At 37.2% G+C, this 6,000-nt stretch overlaps 1 protein-coding gene across 4 annotated transcripts in view; it reads left to right on the top strand.

The window, feature by feature from the left end:
• LOC129035601 (cytochrome c oxidase subunit 7B2, mitochondrial) overlaps window positions 1-6,000 on the top strand; it is a 173,257-nt gene continuing 167,257 nt past the window's right edge. For 3 of the 4 annotated variants that reach the window (XM_054486133.1, XM_054486135.1, XM_054486136.1), the window contains exons 1-2: window positions 1-121; window positions 4,633-4,708. The gene's annotated coding sequence lies outside the window, so the exon portion shown is untranslated. The remainder of the gene's footprint in view (window positions 122-4,632; window positions 4,709-6,000) is intronic. The other variant, XM_054486137.1, reaches the window with a different exon arrangement.

The raw sequence follows: 6,000 nt of genomic DNA, 5'->3' as shown, positions 1-6,000 counted from the left end.
CTAAGGCGGAAACTGCTCACTGGAAGTACCTGTTTTACCCGACCCCTCCAGGCTGGAAAACGGAAAGGTTCGGAATTTGCCTCTGCGCCATCTTTTTTGCCTGTTACCTGAGACGTCCTTGGTAAGTTTGTCTAATTCTGGGGTTCGTTATCAGTAACCTGACAGTTATAAGACATGGTCTTCATTCATTGCTCTAACAGTTATCAGGAAATATTTTGGAATTTTTTTTTTTTTTTTTGGGACGGAGTCTCACTCTGTCGCCCCAGGCTGGAGTGCAGTGGCGCAATCTCGGCTCACTGCAAGTTCCGCCTCCCGGGTTCACGCCATTCTGCTGCCTCAGCCTCCCGAGTAGCTGGGACTACAGGGGCCCGCCACCACGCCCGGCTAATATTTTTTTGTATTTTTAGTAGAGACGGGGTTTCACCATGTTAGCCAGGATGGTCTCGATCTCCTGACCTCGTGATCTACCCGCCTCGGCCTCCCAAAGTGTTGGGATTACAGGCGTGAGCCACTGCACCCGGCCAGATTTTTTTTTTTTTTTTTTTTTGCCACTTTACTTATTTTGTTTCATTTCTCCCAGAGGGAATGGAAAGACGTTATATTTTGGACCTTCCTCTCACTCTGACATCTAGGACATAGGATGGGAGTAAAAAAGAAAATTAAAAGGAAAGGAATTCCATGTTGCAGAGCGATTTGTGTAGTTGTATCTGCTGGCATGGCTAAAGTGGGAAGTGTTGCACTCTGGCAGAACTGGTCTAGGTACCGATCATATATGTTCAGCTGTAGTGGCAATTTTGCCCACAGGAGAGTGGCTGTTTGTATATAAGCAGGTTTGCATACCTTGGGCTGTGAGCAAAAGACAATAAGATTTGAGGGACTCAGCAAACAAAATCTGACCAGGAGTGCTGGTCCCTATTAAACGGGTGTTAGTCAAGTGATTATTGCTGCTTGGCTTTGAAATCTGTAGAGGCAGTTTTTTCTAAGTAGCCTTGACTGAGAGAAGGGTATGATTATAGTCTTTTTGTGTACGAGCCTTATAGATCTCAAAGTGGTGCTAGTATGTCCAGTGGTATTTGCAGGAAATGTTTAGTGCCAGGCCTACATAGCGGGCATAGATAGTCTGCTCAAATTCTGGCCGGGTGCAGTGGCTGACATCTGTAATCCCAGCACTTTGGGAGGCTGAGGCGGGAGGATCACAAGATCAAGAGATTGAGACCATCCTGGCCAACATGGTGAAACGCGTCTCTACTAAAAATACAAAAATTAACCAGGCGTGGTCGCACGCACCTGTAGTCCCAGCTACTCGGGAGGCTGAGCCGGGAGAATCGCTTGAACCCGGGAGGCGGAGGTTGCAGTGAGCTGAGGTCATCTCATTTCACTCCAGCCTGGAGACAGAGAGACTCCGTTTCAAAAAAAAAAAAAAAAAGTCTGCTAAAATTCTGATCTTTTATATTGTTTTGACTCAAAAAAAAAAAAAAAGTCTGCTAAAATTCTGATCTTTTATATGGTTTTGACTTCTCTTCAGAGACAAGAGATGGAAGTTTGGAGTGACAAATCTTGGAGTTATCTGACTTGGCCATCGATTTAATAGTTGTTCCTATTTTTTTATCTCACGGTGGCTTTGAATTTAACAATTGTTTGTACTCTGGTTATAACTTTTATCTTTGAGATTCACACTGTGACTCCACCCATAGGAGGTGCATGTAGATATCAAATTATGGAGTTGGATATTAAATTAAAAAGCAATGGGAACCCTTCTTGTAAAGACCATATAGATTTTCATAGATCTTCATAAATTGAGGATGAGAAACCATTCAATACAATTATTGCAAAAACAGTGACTGAGAAAGCAATTAAAAAGTCTCATGATTGGAATATCTGGTTCTAAAAATCCTTTTTGCTTAGGATTTTTAGGTGCTAGAAGAGTTTAAAATTTATGCTTCATTGTTAATAGAGAGCAATGGAAAAATGGAAGCAAGAATAAAATGTTAGAGCTGGAGAAAAAGAAAAGGTTTTAGGAGCAAATTTGGGAAATTAGGACACCAGCTTAAGAGAAATGACATAGAAAATGAGATTTGAAGTTAAAGTAGAGGGAAATAGAGATTCAAGAGGATCTAAATGTTGTATGTCATAGGATTGGTAAAAGAAGAGTTTAAGAGTTTAGTTGTTACTAGATTGAGATAAGGACCTGAGTCAAATTAATCAAAAAGAGAAAGAGGCAAGATCTCAAATGGAATGGCTCCTTGAAAGAGAGTCAGGAAATAGGAAACTGTTAAGAAGTCACAGTTAAGGGATGACGTTAAAGACAGTTAGAACTAAGACTAGGGAAATCTGTTGAACTCACAAAGTGTCATTAGGTGATTTTTTCAAGGTAATATAACCATTATAGATTTTGAACATAGTTACATTTTGTGCCTTGAAGGATTTTGCCCAAAAATTAGGATGCAAGACAAGGCTCAAGCAAGAGGGGCATATTGGAATGAGCCAGGCAAGAAGATAAATTCAGGCTTAAATAGACTAGATGTTGGTCTAATGAGAGAAAAGTTCCTGCATGGAACTGTTTGTCTCAGGGAGGAAGAGGGGAAAATATGTGTTTGAATGGTAGAGACTTTTAGTAAATTCAGAATTGAGTGATTTCATCGTTACTGATAGAGAAGAAGATTCTGGAACTTAAGAACTAGAGGAGTATGTTAGAAAAAAACTAATGCCTAGAAAAAAATAAGGTAGTCAAGTATTCATTTCCAGCAAAGAGCATTAATGCTATGTGTGTTGGAGAAGAGACCAAATTAATAAAAAGGTTAACCAGTTAGAAACTCAACTTCCTAAGTTGATTACATAGCTAAGAACAGTTAAAACTTTCTGAAAGATGTAAGAGAAGGATAGAAGAAAATAAAAAGCAGAGGTGTGTTTCATTGTTGCAAAAAAATATGTAGCAGAAAAAAGTGCTATTCAAGGTCTATACAATTTTATGATGAAAGACATGAGCACATGGAAAAGGAGTTAGTTCTCTTTGGGCCCCTGGAGGCTCAGGCTTCAGAATCATCAGTTGCAGCTTCAATTCAGGAATTTGCTGTGAGTGATTTTCCAGCTGAAATAAATAGATGAGAGAGAAACCCTCCCTGAGGGGCAAGTCACCAGCTTATCAATTCCATAACAAGGAACAGTGGAAAGAACTGCTGTAATATAGGATTGAAATATATGCTTATCAGAGATGGTAGGCTCCGTTTTGTAAGATAGAGTCCACCTTCAGCTGCACCAAAGTGGCAGAAACTGAGGGCTCAGAGAGGGAATGAAAATGAAGGTTTTAAAAACAGGTTGTAGAGGGAAAATTTTATACTTAATTAAAACCTGGTGATCTTGATTAGAAATTTTTAAACTTTTCTGTAAGGCAGGAATGTCTCAAATGTCATTCTCTGAGAGAGGCAACAGCATACTGAGTGCATTTTACTCCCAGGTAGGATGAATCCTTAATGTCAAAATTATCGTATTGATAGGAGTTTTCAGGATTTTGTGTTACTCACATAAATGACAAGCATCCTGATGAGGCTGCAACCAAGAATATTTTCATGTCCCCTTCTTCCTCTAGATGACATTCAGTTCTGGTTTCTAAGAACACAGTGTGCTTTGGGATAACTGTTTTAGGGTTTGGGAATGTGGCTGTGTTGAAATTACATAGGTGTGGGGACAGTTGTGTTGAGTATATGTATTCTTTTAGTATTGTTTTTGAACCATACATTTGTAAAGTTAAAACAAATGGAAAAATGTAAATTTGACAAACCTTACTTCTATACATATATTTACCCATGCCTACAAGTTCTATTTATTTAGTTGTTTGTTGCTTTAAAAAAAAAAAAAACTTGTATAATACTGAAGTGTCCAAATACAGTCCTATGTACTTTGCAAATATTAACTCATTTATATCTTGTATCAACTCTCTGAGGTAAGAATTTCTATACTCCCCATTTTAAAAATAGGCTCGAAAAGGTTTTAATTTGAAAGTGGCAGAAACAGACTTAGGCAATCTGGCTTCAGAGTCATAAGTAGGTAGGTAATCCATTTAGTAGGTTCTACCATACTATGCATATCTAATGTGTTGTCTTTTAACATGCAGACACATACAAATAGGAATCCATGTTCTTAATTTTTTGTTTTCTCTACAAAAGATAGCAAACTTCACACACTCTGCTCTGTACCTCATTTTTTTTTCAGTCAACTGCATGTTTTCAGTATGTGGAAAACTTTTCCTTGTTGCATGGAATTAATATTTTGTGATGTGAATGTATCATAAACAGTTTCCTGCTAGTGGATGCTTGCATGTATAAATTACTAAAAGTAGAATTGCTGTATCAAAAGATAAATGCCTGTGTAATGTTTGTGTATTACCAAATTTCTCCCTGTATATGTTGTACCATTTTGCATTCTTCTTATGGTGTGAGATCTGTTTTGTTAACAGAGTATTATGAAAATTTGGATTCTTGACAATCTGATAAGTGAAAAATTTCTCAGTGTTGTTTTAATTTGTATTTATTATTTAATAAGAATATGTGAATGAGTTGTATATCTGCATTTCTTTAAGGGCCATTTTAATTTCTTTTTCTGTGAAGTGATTTTCATTTTTTTGACCATTTTTAGGAATTTATTACTGTTATCTCCATTTGAGTTCTAGCTGCTCTTTCTATGTGATGGAGGTGAATCTTCTGCCTATCATGTGAGTTTGAAATATTTTTTCTCTAGTGTGTCATTTGTCTTTTGACCCTGATTTTTCTTTTAATATAGTACAATTTATCAGTATTTCCTTCTTTGTGTAATGGGTTTTAGTCATTTAGAAATGTCTTTTTCACTCCAGATTTTAAAGGAATTTGTGTGTTTTCATTTAGTACTTCATGCTTTCATATTTCTTTCCCTTTGTACATTTAAATCTTTGATTCAGTTTTAGTTTATCAGAAGTCATAAGAATATGATAGAGATACAGCTCACCTTTTTTTGCGGATGATTATTCTTTCGGCTCTTTACAATGTAGCTAGGAAAAATTTGTCTTTGATGTGATATAATATCTGAATCCCTGGAGGAACTACAGTCATGCGTCGCTGAACAGCAAGGATATATGTTCTGAAAAATGCATCATTAGGTGATTTCATCATCTACAAACATCATACAGTGTACTTACACAAACCTAGATGGTATAGCTTGCTTCACACATAGGCTATATGGTATAGCTAATCGCTCCTAGGCTACCGACCTGTACAGGATGTTACTTTACTGAATACTGAAGGTCCTTGTAACACAATGGTCAGTATTTGTGTAGTTAAACATATATAAACATAGCAAAGGATCAGTAAAAATACTGTATGAGATAAAAAATGATACACCTGTATTGGGCACTTAGCATGAATGAGGAGCCTACAGGACTAAAAGTTGTTCCGGGTGAGGCAGTGAGTGAGTAGTGAGTAAATGTGAAGGCCTAGGACATTACTATGTACTCCTGTTGACTTTATAAAGCCTATACACTTAGGCTACACTGAATTTATTAAAAAAAAAACTAAGTAATTGTACTACAATATTTTTATTTTATTTTATTTTATTATACTTTAAGTTTTAGGGTACATGTGTACAATGTGCAAGTTAGTTACATATGTATTCATGTGCCATGCTGATGTGCTGCACCCATTAACTCGTCATTTAGCATTAGGTCTATCTCCTAAAGCTATCCCTCCCCTCTCCCCCTACCCCACAACAGTCCCCAGAGTGTGATGTTCCCCTTCCTGTGTCCATGTGTTCTCATTTACAAGGACTACAATGTCACTAGTTGATGTGAATTTTTCAGCTCCATTTTAATATTATAGGACAGTCCATCATTGACTGAAATGTTATGTGGCACATGACTGTATGCCCATTCCAAGTATTAAGAATGCCCCTGAGAGGTGGCAGAAGAATAAATTCATCACGATGTTTTATTGACTTTTACCTAAGCATTCTGATTTGAACATTTTCAAGGTGTAG

This window comes from Pongo pygmaeus, chromosome 3, assembly GCF_028885625.2.
Source record: "Pongo pygmaeus isolate AG05252 chromosome 3, NHGRI_mPonPyg2-v2.0_pri, whole genome shotgun sequence".
Lineage (NCBI taxonomy): Eukaryota > Metazoa > Chordata > Mammalia > Primates > Hominidae > Pongo > Pongo pygmaeus.
Note: the sequence above shows the minus strand (reverse complement) of the source record. Positions and strands in the feature narration are given on the sequence as shown.